At 38.4% G+C, this 23707-nt stretch overlaps 1 protein-coding gene across 6 annotated transcripts in view; it reads left to right on the plus strand.

The window, feature by feature from the left end:
- The window catches only part of PPM1L (protein phosphatase, Mg2+/Mn2+ dependent 1L), a 287755-nt gene that overhangs the window by 66435 nt on the left and 197613 nt on the right, over nt 1-23707 (plus strand). The gene's annotated exons all lie outside the window — the stretch shown is intronic.

Consider the following 23707-nt stretch of genomic DNA (forward strand, 5'->3'; position numbering starts at 1 on the left):
ACCTGTTAAGTGGGTTTCTTTGACTTGGGATGCCCTCCCTCCTGTTTTTGTTTATCAAAATTTCACCCATATGCTGGAGAACAGGGACCCAGCCTTTTATCTCTGTTTCTGTGGTATCTGGCACTGGTAAATGCTCAATAAATGTGTAATATGTGAATGAAAGGATGAGATGAAAGAAGAGGAGCACAAATGCATATACCTACCTCATATCGCTTTCCACAAATAGCTGTTAGAAGTGGCATTTCCAGGCTTTGTTTCATCTCTGACTTCTCTTAGACTCTCCTTCCTCTCACATTTCTCAGTTAAAACAAAGCAAAACTGTTGTTAAGGAGGCTGCCAGACAACTCACTCAACTATGAGAGAGGCAGGCTCTTTAGCTTTCGTGTTTCTGAGTGGATATTACATATAGTTTACTCTTTTCCCATCTTCCTGTAAAAAACGGCTGATTTTCCCTTATCAGGGCCTCTGTTTCCTTCTTGCCTCACTAACTCCCTTCTCATCCTGCAGGTAGACAGGCTGGAACAGGATTTCATTTGTAGCCTGTCAGCTCTTCTTGTCAGCTGGCAGAGATATGGGTGACCATTAAGAGGGGTTTTGGAGGTAGAGTTGTTAAAGGAGCAGCAGCTTCAATTTATCAGGAGGTGGGAGCTGGAGGATGAATACACAGATATTTTCCAGTGCATTAAATAGAGCAAAAATCCCGAGATTTGATCTCATTGGCATTGCCTTTCCTGGCCTTTTCTCTAATACATTAGGGTGTCCTTCATACACATTACACCTCAGCCTGCAATGGTACAATCTGTTAGCTGCTTTCAGCCTTGGGAAACAAGTGGATTGGCTCGTCACATAAAAGGGCTGAAATTCTTAGGGCAGCTGAAAAAACAAGAAGAAATCCCAAAGGCTTGGCATGATGAATCTTGGTTTTGTGAGCTGAGTTTGTTCTTTGCTTAGGCATTTCTTTGAGTACAGTGTTTTTTTTAGCATAGTTTGTAACAAAACCTAAGGATTTTCTGTTGTTATCCCCATCATTCTCATCATCTTATGGTCACTGTCATAGCTGCTATTATTGAATGTCAACTCTGAGCCAATCATGGTCCTTATGCTTTATGTGGATTAGCTCATTTAATCCCCAATAACCTTACCAAGGAAGGGTTGACCCTGAGCTTTTAAACATAATCTAGTACTACATCAGAAAGAAAAAACATGTACATTTTCCTAATGGAGGCATAGGCTTGAGGTAGAGTAAAGCCATGAAAGGAAGTTATTTGTAAACTGGAGTATCTTATATTATTCCCACCCCACCCTGAAAGTTTAGTTTTCTAAGTGGATTACAGAAGTTTGGATTCATACAGAAGAAAATTAAGTCAAATCATAATTATACTTTGTTGCTCTAAAAATTAGACTCTAAAAAGACTTCCCATTTATTGGTGAATTTTATGGCTTCAAGTTTCACATGAGATGATAGGTCAAATTCTATCCTCAGTCTATCGTTGCTGCAGTGGGGAAAATGAAGCCCTAAAGATTGTACTGAAAGCTTTTTTCCCCCCAGTGAATCTTGATGTTATATTTTCTCATTCAATTTCAAGACTACTTTAAATAGTTTAAAAATAGCTTTAAGTAGCAGACTTAAGAGTATTTAAAAACCGTTTAAAGCAGCTTTCTAATTGCCCTCTTTAGCACAGATTATAAATCAACAAACATTTTTCGAATTCCTGTTCCATTCCAGGAACTGTGTTAGGTGTTGGGGATGAAATTAAGTTCAACAGTACCAACTGCAGCCTGCACCTACCTTGGACAGCACTCAAGAGGGTTTAATATTGGATGCATTGGAATGTTCTTGTTTAAACATGTTTCATAAGTTGCTAGGGAGAGCCTAGGTTTTTCATTAGTGGCCACATGATTAAAAATCAGTTTATGTATGGTCTGAATTAACTTTTTAATTAAAATCAGTGATGAGTTGGGGGCAAGGGAGTATTAGATGTGGTTTGAATATGAGTTGATGGCAGTAGAGACTTTGTTCATATATATTTTCTTTTTGTCAGTAATCCTTCGTAATGTCCCAGTATCATGATCTAATTTGAGTGGAATTAAGCTAAACAGCTTAAAATTATATAGTTAAGACTTTCTGTTCCAAATACTATTTCAAGTTAATCTAAGCCAGCTAGCATGACCCCTACTACACAAAGACTGGTACAAAAAGGATAGAGGGCAGGTGGCGAGGGCCCTCTGCATTGCTAGTTCATGAGAACTAATTAGGTGTTTTGGGTTTTTTTCTCTAGTAATCTGTTAGGCAACTGTTCAGGGTCAGGCTGTTTGTGAGAAACTCAGGATCAGTGTGAAGCAATGAGCAGAGGTATAAGAAATCTAGATTTGATTCCCAGCTTTCTATTTTTTTTACCACCTCTGTAATCTTAAGGAATCTTAAGCCTTCTGAGGCTTGATTTTATCATCCATAAAATGGATATGACTACTTTACAGGTTGTTACAAAGCTTAAATGAAAAGCACTTAGCACAAACGCCTGACATGTTCCAGGCATTGTTGGCTGCCTTTCTTCAACCCCTAATGATCCCCAGCTGGGAAATGGTGCTAGAGCAGGTACCCTGTATTGTTCTACAAGTAGCATTTATGTAGTTAATTATAGTCACTAGTTTTTAGATAGTATTTTCATTGTAAATAAGTATAAATTCAATCTACGTTTACTTGTTGAATACCTTCTATGCAGTGGGTTTTGTGGAATATATTAGAGACATAAAGATGAATAAGAGTTCATTTTATTCAAGGAGTTCACAGTCTGTTAAGGAAAAAGGATGCAGAATTAACTAACCCGAGTGCGATGTGGTGTAATGTTTTACTTGCTGCATGGATACATGCTATGGGGATGGAGGAGAATAATCAGGACTTTGGTGGAGTGGGGCAGCTCAGGCTAGGCAAGGCTTCTCAGAGATGTCATTTAACTGGATCTTGGGATAAGAGAGTTGAGAGAGAAAGAGACAAGAAAGGTGGTGTGGAAGGGATTCCAGGCAGAGGAGACAGCCTGAGACAAGGCGTGGAGCTGGGAAGGTGACTAGTGTACTCTTGGAGGTTGAGGAATCCAGTGTGGCTGTATTATATAAGGTATTTGGGATTGTCCATGTAAAACTGGAAGTGTAGCTTGAGGCATACCTTGTTCTTGTTATTAATTTTATGAGTTCTAAAAACAATGTTAATTCATTTTTTAAAACATATTTTGAAATGATTGTAGATTCACAGGAAGTTGCAGAAATAGTGCAGAGTCTCTTGAACTCTTCACTCAGCTTCCCCCAGTGATGACATTCTAAGTAACTGTAGTAAAATACTAAAATCAAGATATTAGCATGGGTACAGTATTGTTACCTAGACTGCAGAATTTATATTCAGTTTTTACATGCACTCATTTGTGTGTGTGTGTGTGTGTGTGTGTGTGTGTGTGTGTGTGTGTGTGTGTGTGTGTGTGTGTAGTTCCATCACCACAAAGGAACTCCCTCGTGCTCTCCATTTACATTCACATCCCCTCCCCATGACTGGCTGTGTTCCCTGGAAACTACTAATCTTTTCTCTATCTTTATACTTTTGTGATTTTGAGGATGTTATTAAATGAAATCATACAGTGTATAACCTTTGAGATGGCCTTTTTTTCACTAAACATAGGCATTTGAGATCCATCCAAGTTTTTTAAAAATGTGTCAATAGTTTGTTCCTTTTTATTTCTGAGTAGTATTCCACTGTATGAATGTGTCAGAGTATGTTTAACCATTCACACATTGAGGGACATTTGGGATGTTTTCAGTGTCATGTTATTATAAATAATGCTGTTATGAACATTTATGTTTTGTTTTTTATGTGAATATAGGTTTTCATTTCTCTGGGATAAATGCCCCAAAGTATAATTGTTAGGTCATAAGGTACATACATGTTTAGTTTTATGAGAAATTGCCAAAATCTTTTCCAGAATGGGGTTTTGAGTATTTGGGAGGAATCCTGAATCCATGATGTAAAGGTATTTGTAGTCTTCTCCAGGCATGGAATTTTTTTTTTTCCTCCCCAGACATGGGCTCTGCGAGTCCAGTGTGCAGTGGTCAGTTCCTTAGCCCAGCATTCACATCTCATGCTTTTAGTATTTTCTGTAGTGACTCTTGCATCTTCTTGAGTCTCTGATCTGCAAGGGCCAGTCTTTTGGGGTGGAGTGGTGATGTGGTCAAAGAAACAGAAGACATGAAGTACTTTTGGAATAACCCAAGTTTTCTACTTGTATTTCTAAAATAACATGAAACAGATGCATAGCTCACATCAATATTTCCCATAAATTCCCCTCTTTTCTCTCTATTCGGCTGTCCTTAACACCCATAGCTCTTTTATTCCCCTTCTCCAAGATAGTCCTCCATCATCCCTGCATTTTATTCCTCCTTTCCTGCTGTACCCTCTTACCAACTTAACCTTTGCCTTGTCCCACTTCTCTCCACCACAGCCTCCTCTCAAGAATTTCCTCTTCTCATTTTTGCCTTTTTAAAAAATTTACTGACCATGTTCCCATCCCCTAGCCCCACCACATGGCCAAATCTGCATCATAGAAGCTAGTTTAGCAGTGCATTATCATGGGTGTGAATATATTTTTATTTGATTAGGGAATATGATCAGGAGTTCTATTGTCTCTTTCCAAAAGTATTTTTTTAGAGGCAAGTCCTTTCTCCCAGACATTCATCTTGGTTAGAGCATCTGCTTTTACTCTAAATCCCAGTGATATTACCCAGGGGGTGTCTATGGGGGAAAACACAGATTTACTTTTTGAATACATCCCTTGACTTCTTATCCTTTCCTGTTCTGGCCAGAAATCAATGTGTTCATTTTTGCTAGGCCAGCTACCATTTGAGGACTCAAATATATCTCCAGGTATCTTATTAGTTAGAAATACATGATTGGTTCTAACTCTGACAGATAGGAGGTCTGCTGCTCACAAGCAGTTATCCCCAGGAAACAAAGCTCTGAAGGTTTCCAGATATATTTTTAAGAAGTAGGAAGCTGTTCTTGAATTCCTTGCTTCTCTTTGGGAAGAAACAGAGACATAGTTGAGGAGCACAAGTGGGAAGGGGACTTGGGAGCCTTCTGCTCAAGTACTGATCTTGTAGCTCTCTAGCAAGAATTGTATGCCTTTGAGCAAGTCATTTTACCTGATTTTCATCATCTGTAAAATATAGGGGCTAGACTGAGTTTTTTAAACTCTAAAATTTTGCTATCTGTGATCCACAGATGCAGAGAAGCTAGATGAGTTGTGTAAAGCCTATGGTTCACCTGTGGCAGAATCAGCCTTGAAACTCTAGTGCATTCCACACTCCTTCCTCACCTAAGTCCCTGTAGCACCTTCCTTGTATATGTTAGTTGAGTGGAGGTTGGACAATTTCTGTGCTTTCTGAATGGACTCTTCTTCAAGTTATCTTTACTCAACCAAGTGCTTTTGGTTATTATGGTGTACATTACAAGCATTTTTAGGTTCCTTAGACTGGTTGGTTTCCTTTTTGACCTAATCAGTGGATTTTTGCTAGTCTCATATGATAAGGATTATAGAAGCCCTAAATAATGTTATGTAAAACCCCAGTGCAAATTGGTATTCTACTTGTCTCCATAAAGAAACATTAGCTCCACTGGACGAGAAAGACAAATGTTTATTTCATCTTAAGAATCAGAGTTATCTTGCCATGCAGTCTAAATGCAGTATTTTTCACATTAAATTATTTGAATTCCACCTTGACATTTTTTTTCCTCTCTGAGTGTCACTACTACTGTTATTTTCTTAATAGTTTTCTTTAAATTACTAACTTTATTTTCCTTTAATACATTTAAAATATTTAATGACTGAGAACTCACAGGTTGATTTATTTCATTACATTGTCTCCAATGTGTTTTAAAATAATTAACTATATATATAAAAAGCAGCCTTCTACTGTCTAAAACTTTCTCATGTGTATGTAGTATGCCTTGGAAAACTTTGCTTAAGACCATCTAGGTCTATTGGTTGAATGGTGAGAGAACAGAAGAATAAAAAAAAAGATAAGAAACAAAAATGATACTGTTATAATCTTAGTTATATAGATAATAAATGAGAATAGAACATTAGTTTGTAAAGACAAATAAATGAGTTTGCTTGAGTTTAAGCCCCTGTTATTGTCAAGGTAAAGTTGTGCGTGTAAAGAAGGAAATCTAACAAAATGACATTCCATTCTGGGGTTTAAATGCTTGCCCTACCTTCTTTTTATGACTCTTGCTTCATCGAATAGTACGGGGTCATAGGACCATATAGATGTAAATACTATGCTGTACATCTTGTCAAGAAGGCCAGACTTTGTGTCAGGGAAAGGAATGCTTGTCCCTGTTACAGGAAGGTAAAATGGTCAGAAGCTAATGAGATCAGATTCAGATTGCCAAGCCAAGGGCAGGACTCCTGGGGGCCAGGAAACAGATAAAGAAAACAAGAGAGCTTGGGTAAAAGGAAGAGGGTGGGTAGGGCGGCTTCAGGGGCATGTGACCTATGTGGATGTACAGGTTTCCATCCTTAAAAAGGTCCTGTAAATGCTCTGCTGTCACTGTCTTAAAATCCTTAATAATTTTTTAACAGGGACCCTGCATTTTCATTTTGCCCTTGGCCCTGCAAATTATGTAGTCAGACCTTGGGTGGGGTAGAGAGATGATTATAGAAAGCTTTCTTGTTTAGGTTCATGTGGTAGAATTGGAAGAGGGAAAACTAGATAATATGTAAAATTGAGAAGGTTTCAGCTACAAATATGGCATCTCTTCTGATTGACTGTAGCTCATAGATTAAGGCATCCATCATTGTCCTCCAGGATTCTTTTTACCTTAAACTCCTAGGCTGGCTGGCTGGCTGCCTTCCTGCTTTCCTTCCATGGATATTACAGGGAGTAGAGGAGGTGGCAGATTATACAGGGAGAACTTGGGCAATGCAATGAACTGACCTCTAAGAACTTGAAAAAATCATGTAGTAAGATTTTTCTTTGAGTTAAATTGAAAAATCAACCCATAGTGGATTAAGTATGGGCTGGCATATAAATGCCCGCCAAGGGTGGCTATAAGACAACAGGGAAGAGTGGGTAGTGGGGATGGTGGTTGGTACCAGAGGAAGCATGGCCTGTTTAAAGGAGAAGCTGCACTCAGCTTCAGCCTGTTACTGCCAAGTTATGTTCAGCCATGTTATTGTTCAGTGTGGCTAAAAACCTTCCAGGTTTTTTAGGAGTAGCTGGAAATCTGGATTTTTTGGCTGTGACCTTTTCCAATTAAAAAAAAAAAATTGTGTGAACTAACTAAAACATGTCTAAATCAAATTCATTTCAATCCTTAAGCAGACTTTTTTAAAAAACTTTTTTTCCAAAAATGACTATAGGAAGTGACCATTCAAATTACTGTTTGGGGCGGGGGGAGCCATAACAATGTAAGGCCATCCCTAGTAAGAAGATGGATGTTGAGGATTATGAAACAGAACGAGCTTCAAATTTACTATATTGGAGAGGATTAAGGGTTAAAAGGCGGATTGTTTTTTGTTTTGGCAGCTTCTGGTATAGGGATTGGACCTGTTATCAGCACCATGCTCTAACCAACTGAGCTAACCAGCCAGCCCTTGGGGAACTGGTTTCATGGACTTATTTTGGAGCTGTATTTGCGTAGGAAATTCACTGTTTTTACTTAGATTGTATGACATTAGACCATAAGAAATAGACAAGCTTTCTACAGGTTGAGCATCCCAAATCTGAAAATCCAAAATCCAAAATGTTCCAAAATTCAGAAATTTTTGAGTGCTGACATGGCAATCAAAGGAAGTACTCATTGGAGCATTTCAGATTTTGGATATACTGAACTAGTAAGTGTAATGCAAATATTCCAAAATCTGAAAAAAATCCATTATGACACGTGCGTGTATCATGCTTTCTTAGCCTGAATGCCATTAAACATGGCATTTCTTCTAACCATTTTCCCCGATTGGGTGGTCACCTTCTGAATAAGATTTGGCTTCCTAAGTGGATCTGCCACAGGAAGGGAATGGGCAGGTCCTGCAAGTTAGAATATTGGTGTTTCTGTGATTATTTATTGTTAATAATAATTTAATAAATTGACATTCTGATGTTGTATGGCAGTCTTGTGACTGCGGTTATTGTGAATTGGCCAGTGACATTTGGAATCTCTTTGGTGTGCTGACACACTCAGTTTTGAAATGGCACAGTTCAGGGCCAGACCCTACTGTGCCAAATTGGTCAAAGTAATGAATGTCACTTTAGGAGGCCCATTGGGAGATCTTTCCCTAGATGACATCAAAAATATACGTTGAATGTATGTATCTTACCTATTTGAATTGCTCTAGTAATAGAGATGGGATATGGTCTATAAAATTCATGGGGTGGAGAGGGATAGCCCCATGGAAGTGTTAATAGGATTTCAGATAAGCTTGGGAAATGGTGGCTTAAGGGAATGTAAACTGATTTTTTTTTTTTTTTTTAGTAAGAGGACTTTTCCAGAACATTTAATCTTCTTTTTTTAAAAAAGATGACTGGTAAGGGGATCTTAACCCTTGACTTGGTGTTGTCAGCACCACGCTCTCCCAATTGAGCTAACTGGCCATCCCTATATAGGGATCCGAAGCTATGGCTTTGGTGTTATCAGCACCACACTCTCCCAAGTGAGCCATGGGCTGGCCCTAGAACATTTAATCTTCTAATGAGTGATCTTCTCATGAGGAACACATGGTATAAGTGGTTTTGTCAACCTCATTTGCTGATAGTACTTTTAACGTGTTTCTTTGGCAATGCCTTTGGAAAACTCCATGAAATATTTGCAAAGCATGGTCTGAAGAATGCAGTGAAATTAAGGTATTTCTGGAATTCTCCTGGGGGATGAGTGTGTGTCTAGTCAGTTTGAGGAAACTTTTACTGAACTCCATATTGCACTGGGTTCCATAAGACTGAGAGTTCTGGAATCCACTGGAAGGCCTGATGTGACCATTTCCTCATCAGATATCTGTATTAGTCAGGGTTCTCCAGAGAGACAGAACTAGTAGGATATATGGGATGTAGATGTATGAGAGAGGATTTATTAGGATAATTGGCTTACGTGATTGTAGAGGCTAAGTCCCACAATAGGTTGTTTGTAAGCTGAAGAACCAGAGAAGCCAGTGGTATAACTCTCAGTCAAGGCCAAAGTCCAGAGAACCTAGAGTTCTGATGTCCAAGGGCAGGAGATGATGGGTGTCCTGTCTCCTGGAGAGAGAATGAGAATTTGCCTTTCCTCTGGCTTTTTGTTCTTTCTGGGACCTCAGCTGATTGGATGGTCACCACCAGAATTGGGTAAGGGAGGATCTTCTTAAATCAGTCAACTGATTCAAATGCCAGTCTATTCTGGAAACACTCTCACAGACATACCCAGAAATAATGCTTTGCCAGCTATCCAGGTATCCCTTAATCCAGCCAAGTTGACACCTAAAGTTAACTATCACAGTATCTGAACCTGGAATTGTCCCAACGTGGACCCCAGGGCAGAAATGGAATTTGGGAATCTGGGCTGGGGAGTGTGTGTGTACATATTGTGAGTCAGCCTGGAATTGCCAATGTCCAAGACTTCTTTTATCTGTGTATGTCTTCTCCTGATAGCTCACTTTTTAAAAGGGAACTTTACTAAGATGCATTCCTGAACCCAGCCCTATTCTCACAGATAGGACTCAGTGAACACAGTGGTTAAGTCTGTATAGTGATTTTTTCCAGAGGGTCTGAGATTAGATTACAGAGTTATATGGTTTTATTGACACATGTCGTTTTCTTTGGTTCTAGAATAAGAAAAATGAATGCAGAACTGCATTTCAAAATATGAAATGGTGATTGCTGATACAACTCAATTTTGTATTCTCAGTGTGTAATGACAACATCGAGAGGAAAATTGATTAGTATTTTTAAAATAGTAGGAGAATTATTTCTGCTCAAACATTGATTAGTCTTTGAATGGGCTTTCTTATAATCCTTTTCTTACATAGACTGCAGGGTGCAGCACAATCAAATTTTATGTAGAGTCAAGCAGAGAAACCTATTTGCCACGATTAAACTTATTGCTGCTTTTTTCAGCAGGTGAAAATAGCTTTGTCTTCATAGTTACACTTTCTTGGCTTGATGACACACCAGGACCTCTTTTGTTTTATTTGATGAAATAGGCTAAAGAGACTATTTTATATGAAATGTAGAAATGATGGAATATTGAAATTTTCTGATATTTATTTCTTCTTTTGACATATAAATAACAATTTGTTTAGCATCCTTGTATGAGTGCTTAAAATCCTATTAGCTGAAGCTTAGGTAACTAAATTGTCCTTGGTTAGATTTATGTGAAGTAGAGGGAAAAGACTAAGTTCCTTGCCCTCAGGAAGCTTATCTATTTGAGGAGTTAAGACATAGAAGTAAGATAAATAAATATTACTATAAGAGAGTTTATCATGAGCCCCAAATGAGTGGTTTAGAATGTTGCATAACTGGTATAGGATTTCAGAGGGAGAGAGACTTTTTATGCATCACTGAGGTAGTTGGGGAGGACTCTTGCAGGAGCTGGTACTTAAGTTGGTCCCTGGAGATGGGAAGGATTTAGCTGGGTGGAGAAGGGTAGGAGAGATGCTGGAGGCATAAACAGAGATGGCTATCCCAGAATGTGCCTGCTTTTTCAACAGTGTGTTGACCTGTTTGGCTATAATAGAGGACTCATGAAGGGGAATAATGAATAATGGGAAATGAAGCTACAATAGAAAATTTAAGAAATAGCTTTGCAGTTTAGTTAGAGCATAAACAGCACACAGTTCAGCACCCAAATGCCTTCTGGTGGAAGACTAGGGCAAAAAGAACTGTGAGCAAGCTCTGTTTTCACGTCTGATGGGGAAGGAGGTAGGGTTAGCAGCTTAATTTTCATTCTTCCCTTTATTTTTTCTTTCCTCTTTTAAGGCTTGTATAAAATCTTTTTTTTTTTTGTCTTTAAAATGCATTAATTCAAATTTGACCTTTCTTACTGTGTGATAGTTTGAATACCCAGAGCTATTTTCAGTTGTTCCAGATTGTCACAAGAGTTTGATGTCTAGGTGCCAACTGGAAGGGCCAAACCTGGCCTGTGGAGGATTGTTTTTAAAATCTGATTCTAAATTAAGCACTTTAGGACAGAAAAATGAGATGTGGCCTAGTTCTAACTCACCATATAAAGTGTATGTATTTTTCTTCTCTGCCTAAATATTTGTCTGGCTTTTTTAAACCCAAAAGGCATACAACTCAGAGCCAAGAATATTTAGATTATCTTTCACTCCTTATTTTTTCCAGAGTAGTTTTTGGCTTCTAATATACTTAAAAAGTTATATGTATAGAGGAATTTCTCCAAATGTAATACTTTTTCTGTTTGTTTTAAATTTCTAGCCCTCCTATCCTATATGTCACAGATTATTGAAATGGAATTTAATTTTTTTGAACTGTGAGCTATTGATTTATATTTTTAAATATCTTATATTAGGTTCTAAACAAGTGTTCATATTAGCAGCAGGAGTTATGGTTATAGGGAAGTAGAGCAAAATACCAGCTTTGGAGCCAGAAAAACTGGTTTTAAATCCTCCGTCTGCCACTCACCACCTGGATGACCTCAGTGTACTACTGAGTCTACAAGTCATTTTTCCAGTTCTGTGGGTAGAAATTAAAGCATATTCTTTCCTGTCTATATAAGTAGACTTTATTCTGAGACTTACAGAGACACTATGGGTAAACACACAAATAGACTTTTAAGTGTGTCCCTTAGCTTCCAGATCTTCTGAGACCTGCTGAAATACTGAGAAGAGGAAAGAGTCCTTGGGCAAAAAGGGGAGTAGAGGATGATAGTTCCTTATGTTCTAGGCTGCTGCCCTCTCTGAACCTCAGCTACTTCATCTTTAAAATGGAAAATAATATTTACCTTACAGAGCTGTTATGAAAATAAAAATAGATAATTTAGACCAATACCAGATCTATGTTAGACACTCAGTAAAATAGTAACTTTTATTATTGGGTGGTGGGATTTGGATGGGTTTAATTTAATTGGTTTTTTTCAGCTTTCCACTGTCTTTCCTGTATTTTATTTCCTTTCTTACCACCTTAGAGAATGTGGATGTGTTCAGAACCTAGGATTCTTGAGCTAGAGAAAGGAAAAAAAACCCCAAAACAACAAAATACCAGAAATAAACCTTACGGATCAGAGTAGTCTTTTAAGGTGCCCAGAAACTACCTTGTGATACTTATACTTTCATCCCATTGGGTAAAACTTGGTCACATGGCTACACTGGAGGCTGGGGCATATAGTCTCCTCTCAGGAGTGGCCATTATTATGGAAGAGGGGAAGATCAGATTTTGATGGTTAACGAAGAAAGCATTCAATATGCTTCTGCCAAGGCATTAAATATGCTTCTGTAACTTAGGCTAGTGTCTCTGTGGAAACAAAACTAGTTATGATGTTTTTTTCAAGGATATGTAATCATCTTAAATATTCTGTATGTATCTCCATTTCACTGATATTCTTAATGTAGACTATTTTGCCCTCAGTTTTGAATCACTATAAAGCATTTTGACTTTCCAATTAAAGAGGTTAAGATTTTGTTTGTAATCATTCATTCTAGAATTACCATTATTCCTTTTTATAGTAGTGAGATCTTAAAATTTGGAAGCTGATCTCCTCATCAGAGTCTCACACTGAAGCCTCAACTGACATACACTTTGTGCCAGTTTCTCCTGTGCAGTCACAGATACCTGTATTGGTCATTAACTCTAGAATTGTGAGGGTCTGACTCAATAAAATATATACCACAATCACAGTAACAACAAATATATAAAAACAAGTATCACAAATCTGCAAAAATTCTTTTGTACCCTGCTATTGTAAAAGCGCTTGTTTGTTTTTTGTTTGTTTTTGTTTTTTTAATTATTTGCATTCTTAAACTGAATTAAAAATTTTTGAATTTTGAGATCATTGTAGATTCACATGTAGTTGTAAGAAATAATACATTTATCTCCTATGTACTCTTCACCTAGTTTTCCCCAATGGTCACATCTTGCATAACTACAGTGTAATAACTCAGCCAAGAAATTGACTTTGATACGATCCATAGTGCTTATTCAAATTTTACCAGTTTTACATGCAGACATTTGTGAGAGTGTATGTGTGTGTGTGTGTAAATATGCAGTTTTATCACATGTATAGATTTGTGTGACCACCACCACAGTCAAGATTCAGACAGTTCCATCAACACAAGGCTCCTTTGTGTTATCCTTTTTAGTCACAGCCACCTTTCTTCCCTCCCTCTCTCCCCGCCGCAACCCCTGGCAACCACTCATCTGTTCTCCATCTTTGCCATTTCAAGAATCTTATATCAATGGGATCCAGCAGTATGTTACCTTTCTTTCTTTCTTCTTCTTCTTCTTTTTTTTTTTTGGTTAACATTCAGGCCAAAAAAAATGAAAAATGTAATGTTTACACTTGGTAAACATTCTGGACACTGCTTAAGGTTTAGTCATTCATCACTGAGAGAAGGACAAAATATAGCTAATCCTCCATAATCCTCCAGGCTCTAGATCCTTTCCCTACCTCAGAGAACTGTTTGTGAAAATACATACATTTGATTTGCATGGTTGTCTTGTTTCTAATTGAAATTTTAATTGTGTATGTGAGCTTTTGAAGTGGCTTTTTTAAAGTCATCTTAATTCCCTTCAGATCCATCCAAGTTGTTGCGTGTATCGTAGTTCATTCTCTTTTATTGCTGAGTGTTATTCCATGGTGTAGACGTACCACAGTTTATCTTTTCACCCAGTGAAGGACATTTGGGTTTTCAGTTTTTTGGCTATTACAAATAAAGTTGCCATGAACATTCCTGTACAAGTTTTTGTGTGAACACAAGTTTTCTTTTCTGTCGGTTAAATGCTGAAGAGTGCAATTGCTAGATCATATGAGATGCATATGTTTAATTTTATAAGAAACTGACATACTCTTTTCCAGAGTAGCTGTACCATTTTTACATTCTCACTAGCAAAGTATGAATGATCCAGTTTCTCTGCATTCTCTGAATTCTTACCAACATTAGTGTTATCTCACTCTAGTGGCATACCTTGGAGGTATCGTGGGTTTCACACCAAATTCACAATAAAATGAGTCACACGTATTTTTTGGCTTCTCAGTACCTATAAAAGTTATGTTTACACTATACTGTAGTCTATTAAGTGTGCAATAGCATTATGTCTACAAAAATGTACATACCTTAATTTAAAAATACTTTATTGCTAAAAAATGCTAATGATCATCTGAGCCTTCAGCGAGTTGTAATCTTTTTTGCTTGTGGAAGCTTTTGCTTTGATGTTGATGCTGCTGACTGATCAGGGTAGTGGTTGCTAAAGGTTGGGAGGTTGTGACAATTTCTTAAAATAAGACAACAATGAAGTTTTCTGCATTCATTGACTGTTCCTTTCATGTAAGATTTCTCTGTAGCATACCATGCTGTTTGATGGCATTTTACCCATGGTAGAACTTCTTTCAAAATTGGAGTCAGTCTTCTCAAACCCTGCCTCTATCTTGTATGTTGCCTTCTTTCTTTTATCAACTAAGTTTATGTAGTATTCTAAATCCTTTATTGTCATTTCAACAGTGTTCACAGTATCTTCATCAGGAGTAGATTTTCATCTCAAGAAACCATTTTCTTTGCTCATCTATAAGAAGCAACTCTTCATCAAAGTTTTATCATGAGGTTTCAGCAATTCAGTTATATATTCAGGCTCCACTTCTAATTCTAGTTCTCTTGCTATTTCCACCATATCTGCAGTTACTTTCTCCACTGAAGTCTTGCAACCCTCAAAGTCATCTATGAGGGTTGCAATCAACTTTTTTCTAAACTCATGTTAATGTTGATATTTTGACCTCTTCCCATGAATTATGAATGTTTTTTTAATGTCATCTAGAATGGTGAATTCTTTCCAGGAAATTTTCTATTTACTTTGCTAAGATCCATCAGAGGAATCACTGTCTATGATAGCTATAGCCTTACAAAATATATTTCTTAAATAATAAGACTTTAAAGTCAAAATAACTCCTTGATACATGGGTTGCAGAATAGATGTTGTGTTAGCAGGCATGAGAACAACATTAATCCCTTGTATATCTCCATCAGAGCTCTTTGGTGACTAGCTGTATTGTCAATGAGCAGAAATATTTTGAAAAGAATCTTTTTTTAATGAGCAGCAGGTCTCAAGAGTGGGCTTAAAACATTCAGTAAACCATACAGTAAACAGGTGTGCTCTCATCCAGGCTTTGTTGTTCCATGTATAAAGCACAGGCAGAGTAGATTTAACGTAATTGTTAAAGGGCCCTAGGATTTTCAAAATGGTGAATGAACATTAACTTCAGCTTACAGTCACCAGGTGTATTAGCCCCTAACGAGATAGTCAGCCTATCCTTTGAAGCCTTGAAGCCAGGCATTGACTTCTGTCTAGCTATGAAAATCCTAGATGACATTTTCTTCCAATATAAGGCTGTTTTGTGTACACTGGAAACCTGTAGTATAGTGTAGCCACCTTCATCAGTTATCTTAGCTAGATCTTCTGAATAACTTGCTGCAGTTTCTATATCAGCACTTGCTACTTCATCTTGCACTTTTATGTTATGGAGATGGCTTTTTCACTTAAATCTCATGAACCAACCTCTGTTTTCTTCAAATTTTCTTCTGCAGATTTCTAACCTCTCTCAGCCTTCACAGAACTGAAGAGAGTTAGGGCCTTGTTCTGGAGTAGGCTTTGACTTAAGAGAATGTTGTGGCTGATTTGATCTTCTATCCAGACCACTAAAACTTTCTCCATATCAGCAATAAGACTGTTTTGCTTTCTTATCATTTGTGTGTTCACTGGAGTAACACTTTTAAATTTCCTTTAAGAACTTTTCCATTGCACTCATAAGTTGGCTAACTGGTGCAAGAGGTCTAGCTTTCAGCCTATCTTGGATTTCCACATGGCTTTGAAACCAAACAGGGCCTGTTGCCTGATCACAGCAAGCCAAATACTGACACCAGTCTTTGCAGCATAGAAAAGAAAGGGTTATTCACAAGGCATCCAAGTGAGAAGAAGAAATAAATCTCATATTGGCTTTTGTAACAGCAGGAAAGAAGGGCTATTTATGGGGAAATGGTTAGGTGTGATGCAAGGTGTGGGGGATTGTGTTTGGTTGAAGGGTTTGAGGAAATTCTTCAGTGACCTGTGCAGGTGCAAGTTGTCTGCCTGCCTCTTCATGAGTTGCACGTTCCAAAAATGGCAATGTTAGCATGATCTGGAGGTGGAGTTTTTGGCCCTCTGATGTTAAGAGATCACCTATCAGTCATTCGAGCAGGCTCAGTAGAGAAGTCTGCAGGCTCAACCAGTTTAGCCCAGTTTGTGCTGGGCCAAGCTAATTCCCAAAGGTCCTGCAAAACACCTTAGGGAAACAACTCATGATTTCTGCACCAGAGACGTTATCTTAAAGGCAGATAGGAAGAAACAGTGAAAGATTAGTTATGGTAATATCTGAAAGAATGAGCAATTGAAACAGGGAATAAATTTGACCTGAAAAGTCACTGGTCACACCTTCCTCACTAAGCTTAATCATTTCTAGCTTTTAATTTAAAGTGAGAGATGCGCAACTCTTCCTTTCAGTTGAACACTTAGGAGCCATTGTAGGATTATTAATTGGCCTAATTTCAATATTGTTGTGCCTCAGGGAGTAGGGAGGCCTGAGAGAGAGGGGAGGGGGCAAGGGGATGGAGGAGAGGGGTAGGGAGGGAGAAGGGTAGGGGAGGGGGAGAGGAGCGGAAGAGGGGGAGGAGAGGGAGAGGCTGGTTGTGGAGCAGTCAGAACACACTCAACATTTATATATTAAGTTTATAGTCTTATATGGATGCAGTTCGTGGTGCCCCCAAACAATTATAATAGTAATATCAATGATCACTGGTCACAGATCACAATAACAAACACAATAATAATGGAAAAGTTTGGAATACTTTGAGATTCACCAAAATGCAACACAGACACAAAGTGAGCATATGCTGTTGGAAAAATGGCACTGATAGACTTGCTTGAGGCAGGGTTATCAAAAACCTTCAACTTGTAAAAATGCAATATCTGTGAAGTGCAATAAAGTGAAGCACAATAAAACAAGGTGTGCCTATCTATATATGTGTGTATTTAACTTTAGCTAATTTGATAAGTGTGTAGTGATATCTCATTGTGATTTTTATTTGCATTTCCTTAATGGCCAATTATCTTAACATCTTTTTGTGTGCTTATTTGCCATCTGTATATAGTTTTTGGAGAAATGTTTCTTTATGTTTTTTGCCCACTTTTTAATTGGGTTGTTTGTTTTTTACTGTTGAATTTTGAGACTTTTAAAAAATATGTTTTAAGTGCTTGTTCTTTGTCAGATATCTGGTTTGCAAATTTTTCTTGCAGTCCGTACATTATTTTTCCATATTCTTCATATGTCTTTTGCAGAGCAAAAGTTTTTAATTTTGATGAGGTTCATCCACATAAAGTGTACAATTCAGTTGTTTTTATTTATGTTTACAGAGTTGTGCAACCATCATCTTAATCAATTTTAGAATATTTTCATTACCACAGAAAGAAGCCTTGTATCCATTAGCAGTCCCTCTCCATTCCTCTCCACCTTTCCTGTCCCACTGCCTAGGCTACTTTCTGTCTCTATAGATTTGCCTGTTCTGGATATTTTATATAAATGGAATCATACAATGTGTAGTCTTCTGTTACTGGCTTCTTTCACTTGCATAATGTTTTCAAAGTTCATCTGTTAATGTAGCATGTATCAGGAGTTCATTCCTTTTTATTGCAGAATAATATATTATTGTATGGATATATCACATTTTCTTTATTCATTAGTTGATGGACATTTGGGTTTCCACTTATTGGCTGTTATGAATAATGCTATGAACATTTATTTGTGGGCACACAGATTTTTGTGTGGACATGTTTTCTATATGTCCAATAAGTACATGAAAAGGTTATGTTATGTATTCTTTGGAGAAATCCCTATTCAGGTCCTTTGCCCATTTTAAAATTGCTTTAACCTTTTTATTATTAAGTTGTATTTTTTATCCATATCCTAGATACAAGTCTTTTATCAGATATATGTTTTGAAAATATTTTTTTCCCATTCTTTCGGTTGTCTTTTCACTTTCTTGATGGTATCATTTGTACCACAAAAAATTTTAACTTCAATGAAGACTGATTTGTCTATTTATTAATTTTTATTATTATTAGGTCTTGTGTGCTTTAGGTATTGTATTTAAGAATCCATCGCCTGATCTAAGGTCACAAATTTATTCCAATATTTTCTTTTAAGAGTATACTTTTTACTCTTACATTTAGCTCTTATGATCTTTTTTTTTTTTTTCTGAAAGGAGAGTATATTTATTAGTCCATTTTTTGTTGCTTGTGATGGAATACCTGAAACTGGATAATTTATAAAGAAATAAAATTTACTTCTTACAGTTTCAGAGGTTGTGAAGTCCACAGTCAGGGAACACATCTGGTGAGGGCCTTCTTCTACAGCAACACAGAGTATCACATGGCAAGAATGAGCTGAGCAAGAAAGAGCTAAACTCCTCATTACCTTTCATTATAAAGACATCAGAACCATGCCCATTACTCCATGAATGGATAAATCCATTTACGGCACAGCCCTCACAATCTAATCACATCTTAAAGGCTCCACTTTTCAAATACCATAATTGGATGTTTTACCTTCTTAACATTGTCACAATGGAGGTCAAGCTTTAATACATAAAATTTTGGGGAACATATTTAAATGATAGAAGAATGTGAAAGAGGAGTGAAGAAATAAATCATTAGGTAGATTTCAGTTATTCAACCAGCTGTCCAAAAGTGTTTTTTAAAAATTTATTTTTTATTATTTTTTTACATTCTAAGATATTGTTGTGGAGCAGTTTGAGGGAGGGGAAGAGGGAAAAAGGTAGAGAGATAGGGTGGGAAGAAGAAGAAGGAGGGAGGAGGACATGGTCGAGACCCTTGGCACCCCCCTCATTCTGGCAGGGGAGCCCAGGGAGCTTCTGACAGCAGCTTGGTCGTGGCTAGGCTGGAGGCATAATTTGGGGGGTGCAGGTATGGCTAAGGCCCTCAGTTCCCCCCAACCCCAGGAGCCAAGAGTGCTTCCAGTGGCAGCCTGGTGATTGTTGCTGGGCTGGATGAAGACATGGGGGGCGGGCATGGCTGAGGCCCTTGCTCCCCCAACCCTGGTTCGAGATCCTGGGGGGCTTCGAGCTCCTCTAGGTTTTATAGGTGTTCTTGGTGGTGTTAGACCTTTACTGGTTAATATCAGAACTTTGTCTCTGATCTGTGGGATTTTTGTTTTTTCTTTCATTTCTGTGTTGGATTACTAGCTACCCCACCACTTAAATTCTGCCCTGGAACAAATTTGTATCCTTTGCTTACCTCTAAAATGGAACTTCCTGTGGGGAAGCACTTGAGCCCTGTGGTTGAGCTAAATTGCTGCTTTGCTGCTGATTCTCTGAGGAAGGCTTTTTGTGCAGCTTAGGATTTGATTGTTGACCTTTTCAGCACTTCTGGATTTTATGAAGTCTGATATACCTGTGTTGTGTGGAAACTCTGGTCTGGGCCTGAGTCTTTTCAGCAGACTGCACTTTTGCAGTTCTGTATTCCTGACCAGTCTACACTGATTGGGCCTGTGCTGATTAGAGAGCAGATCAACGGTCCATGCTGTGCCTCAGTGTTCTCCAGTGTGCCCATCTCCTTCACCTCCACACTGCAAACACTTCCCATGGGAGGGGCCATCCACTGGTCCCTCGTGATCACTCACTGGCCTCTGTGTGGCTCCTGTCTTCAGTTATCAGTGGCCCTTCGCTACTATCTGGGTTCATGGGAACCCTGAGGGCCACCAAGGCCATCTTCTCCCCTGCAGCCTCCAACCAACTTCATACAAAGGGCACAGCTGTGGTTTTTGCCAGCTCTTGCTCTGTGTGCTCACCAGGGCCGGATTTGAAATGGTCAGGACTCAAAACAGTCGGAGCAGTCCTTTCTTTCTCTCACTGTGGCTTCTCCTGCCTTCATGAACTCTGCAGGTCTCTTCTTCTCTTCACCTTAGGTCTAGTGGCCATAGCTTGGAAGTCACTGCTTTTTTTTTTTTTTTAATTCTGCAAATTCTTTTTTTTTTTTGGTAATTGGTTATACATATTTTTGGGATTCAATGTTGACATATGTTGATCAAATCAATATTACTGGTATGTCTATTGTTACAAATTGTACTTATTCTTTATGCCCCTTGTCCAATCTCTTCCTACCCCTCCTCCTTCCCCCCTCCCACCACTAATAACCTCTCCCTCTGAAAGAGTAATGGTTACTCTATTGATTTGTTACCTAGATGATCTGTCCAATGCTGAAAGGTGTGTTTAGGTCCCCCAATATTATCATAGAGCAGATGCTTCTTCTGTCACCCTGGAATAGGCTTTGTGGATTGAGACATCCTCTTTTTTTCTTTGGTCTCTGCTGGTGACTCTCCTTGTGTCAATGCATTTTGGTGGCTGGTGGACCATCTGCGTGGTGGTTGTGACGTCTAGCCACCTTTGCGGCAGCTGTGGTTACTGTGGTGGCTATGGTGGACCACCCACATGGAGGTGATGATTTTGGCATGCTCTTTGGCACTGGTGGTGTGCCCGGTTGTGGGGGGAGGTCCAGTTCCCAGTTCCATGTCCTGGGTCCCCGGGCAGGGCCCCGAGGCACTGGCAGTATGCCTGGTTAGGGGTGGGGGGATCCAGTCCCTGGTTCCATACCTCAGGTCCCCTGGCAGTCCCCGAGGCTCTAGTGGTGTGCCTGGGCCAGAACTAATTTTTTGTCCTTTGCTTACTTCTAAATCCAGGGTACTTCCTGTGGGAACCAGTACTTGAGCTGTATGGTTGAGCTGAATTGCTGGTTTACTGCCGTTTCCCTAGGGAAGACTTTTTGTGCAGCTCAAGGTTTAATGGTTGACCTTATAGGTACTTCTGGCTCTCCAGAGACCAGGTGTACCTGGGTTGTGTAGAAACTCTGATCTGGGCCTGAATCTTTTCATCAAACTACACCTCATGCAATTCTGCATTCCCAACCAATCTCCTCTGAGCAGTCCTGCACTGATTGGGGGGAGAATTGGCTGTCCTTGCTGTGTCCCAGTGTTCTCCAGGTGGGTCTGTCTTCCCCACTGCCTGTGCTCCAGACACTCCTGTGGGTGGGGCCATGTGCTGGTCCCTTGTGATGACTCACTGGCTTCTGAATTGCTCCCCTTTTTCAGCCGTTCTGGCTCCTCACTCCTGCATGGGTCTACGGGAACCCAATTAGTGGTCTTGCTGTCCTGGGAGCCACCAAGGCCCTTTTCTCCCCTGCCGCCTCCAGGCAACTCTATCCAAAGGGCACAGCTGTGGCTTCTGTAGGCTCCTGCTTCATGCCCTCGGCAGTTCCAGCCTTAGAGCGGCTGTGGCCCAAAATGCTCTGGGCAGTTTTTTCTTTCTCTCATCGTGGCCTCTTCCCCTTCATGAAATCTGTAGGTCTCTCCTCCTCTTCCCCTTAGCTCCAGCGACCTCAACTTGGCTGTTGTTACATTTTTATAGTTGTAAATTGGTTGATTTGTGGGAGAGAGTGACACTGGGGACTGTCTATTCTGCCATCTTGACTGGAATTCTAGTCATTGCTTTTTAATAGTTATAAATTGGTGGATTATGGGAGAGGGTGATGCTGGGTACCTTCTATTCCACCATATTGTTTGGAGTTCTCAATACAAATCCTATGATCCATTTTGAACTGATTTTTTTGTACAATGTAAAGATTTCTTATGCTTTTTTCTGGAAGTTTTATAGCCTTACACTTTACATTTAAATCTGTGATCCATTTGAGTTAATTTTTGTAAAAGGTGCGTCAATTATGCCAGTACCATTTGTTGAATATAAATTGAATTTTTAGGTTAAAGTTTAAGTGCCCCATATGTAATCAGACTTCAAGCTGGTTTTCCTTCTGAGAAGGAAGTGCATTTGAGAAAGAACCTTTCAGTTTATTTAGCCTTTAAAGAAGGAAAGTAAATAGGAAGTAGGAGTATCAAGAAACTAAGAAGTAGGTGTACCACCTCAGTTTTAACAACTACAAAAAGAAGATAATACTCCTTGCCAAAATAAAAATATGAGGATTAAAATCAGAAATACCAATTTCTTGTTTTAAAGGTACTTTATACCACCACTTAAAAGACTTACAAATGGAATGTATTTAATATGATTACCTTCCAATAAAGAAAATGGAAAGGAAGTTTCTTCTTGAAGGTGAATACACATATATTATTTTAAAAGTTCTGATTTCTTCAAGCTAAAATAATGAACCACAGTAAAAATAGACTTGGGCTTTCACATTTCAAGTCTTTTTGTCTGGAATTTGTTCATTCATGGCTTTCATTAAGTTGTTTGTGAATAGTTGGTAGACATGTGGTGAAGTTACACCTCATTAGTAGAATATAAATTTTCCATGTGGTTTTGTTGCCTGTTTGCAGTTATTTTAAGACAAACTTCTGTTTTATAAGTTTGGTGTTACTGTCTTGGGAAATCTCTGTAGATACTTTATATATATATTTTTAAATTACACATTGTCTCAAGTTTTTGCTGTCATACTTTATACTTCATTATGTTCCTTTAAAAATTTGTATTATTAGGTTGCTCAATTCGAAAGGTATATTTCAAAAAATGATTACTATATAAGATAAGCCTTTAAATGTACAACAATCTCCTGTTATTTATACTAGCTGAATAACTGAGAATTACTATATCTATCGTAAGTGGGTCACCAGTCAAATTGGTTGGTTAGTTATAAAGCATATTTTGACAATGTGCATAGTGCTTTGTGGTGATTTAAAAATTTTTTTAGAATTGGCATATAATTTTACAATTCACATATTATAAAATTCACCTTTTAAAGTGTATATTCAGTAGTTTTTAGAATGTTCACAAAGTTGAGCAACCATCTCTGCTATCTAATTGCAGAATGTTATGATGGTGATGATTTGTCAGTCCCTTATGATTTATTTTTACTTGTTTGTTATGTCTAGCTTACTTCAAAATACAGTCATGTGCTGCATAAGGAGGTTGACAAAGGACCTCATATTCAAGGGTGGTCCCTTTATGGTCCATTATAAAGGTTATAATGGAGCTGAAAAATTCCTATCACCTAGTGACATTGTAGCTATGGTAATGTAGCACAAAACATTACTCATGTTTGTGGTGATGCTGGTATAAACAAACTTACTACAAAATATCTTATAGAAGAGTGCCTAGCTTACCCATGGGGTGACCCTCCCATAGGTAGCTCAGACCTTTAAGACAGAAAGCCAAGCACTTGACACAATAGGTCTGACCCCAAGGGAAAAGGATGTTGTCTACTTAGAATTCTTGCATTTTTAAATGATTGCTTCCCATCCTGTTAGCAAAATAATAGTAACAGTTATCTGACACTCTGAGTGCTTATTGAGTGCCAGGCGTAATGTCTACCTGTAATTTAATTTTTATAACTTTGTAATTTAATTTTTATCTTTCTAATTCCTACTTAACAGATGAGGGATGTAACAGAGAGGGATGTAACTAATTTAGTAACATAA

The sequence above is a fragment of the Cynocephalus volans genome, chromosome 1 (assembly GCF_027409185.1).
Source record: "Cynocephalus volans isolate mCynVol1 chromosome 1, mCynVol1.pri, whole genome shotgun sequence".
Taxonomy (NCBI): domain Eukaryota; kingdom Metazoa; phylum Chordata; class Mammalia; order Dermoptera; family Cynocephalidae; genus Cynocephalus; species Cynocephalus volans.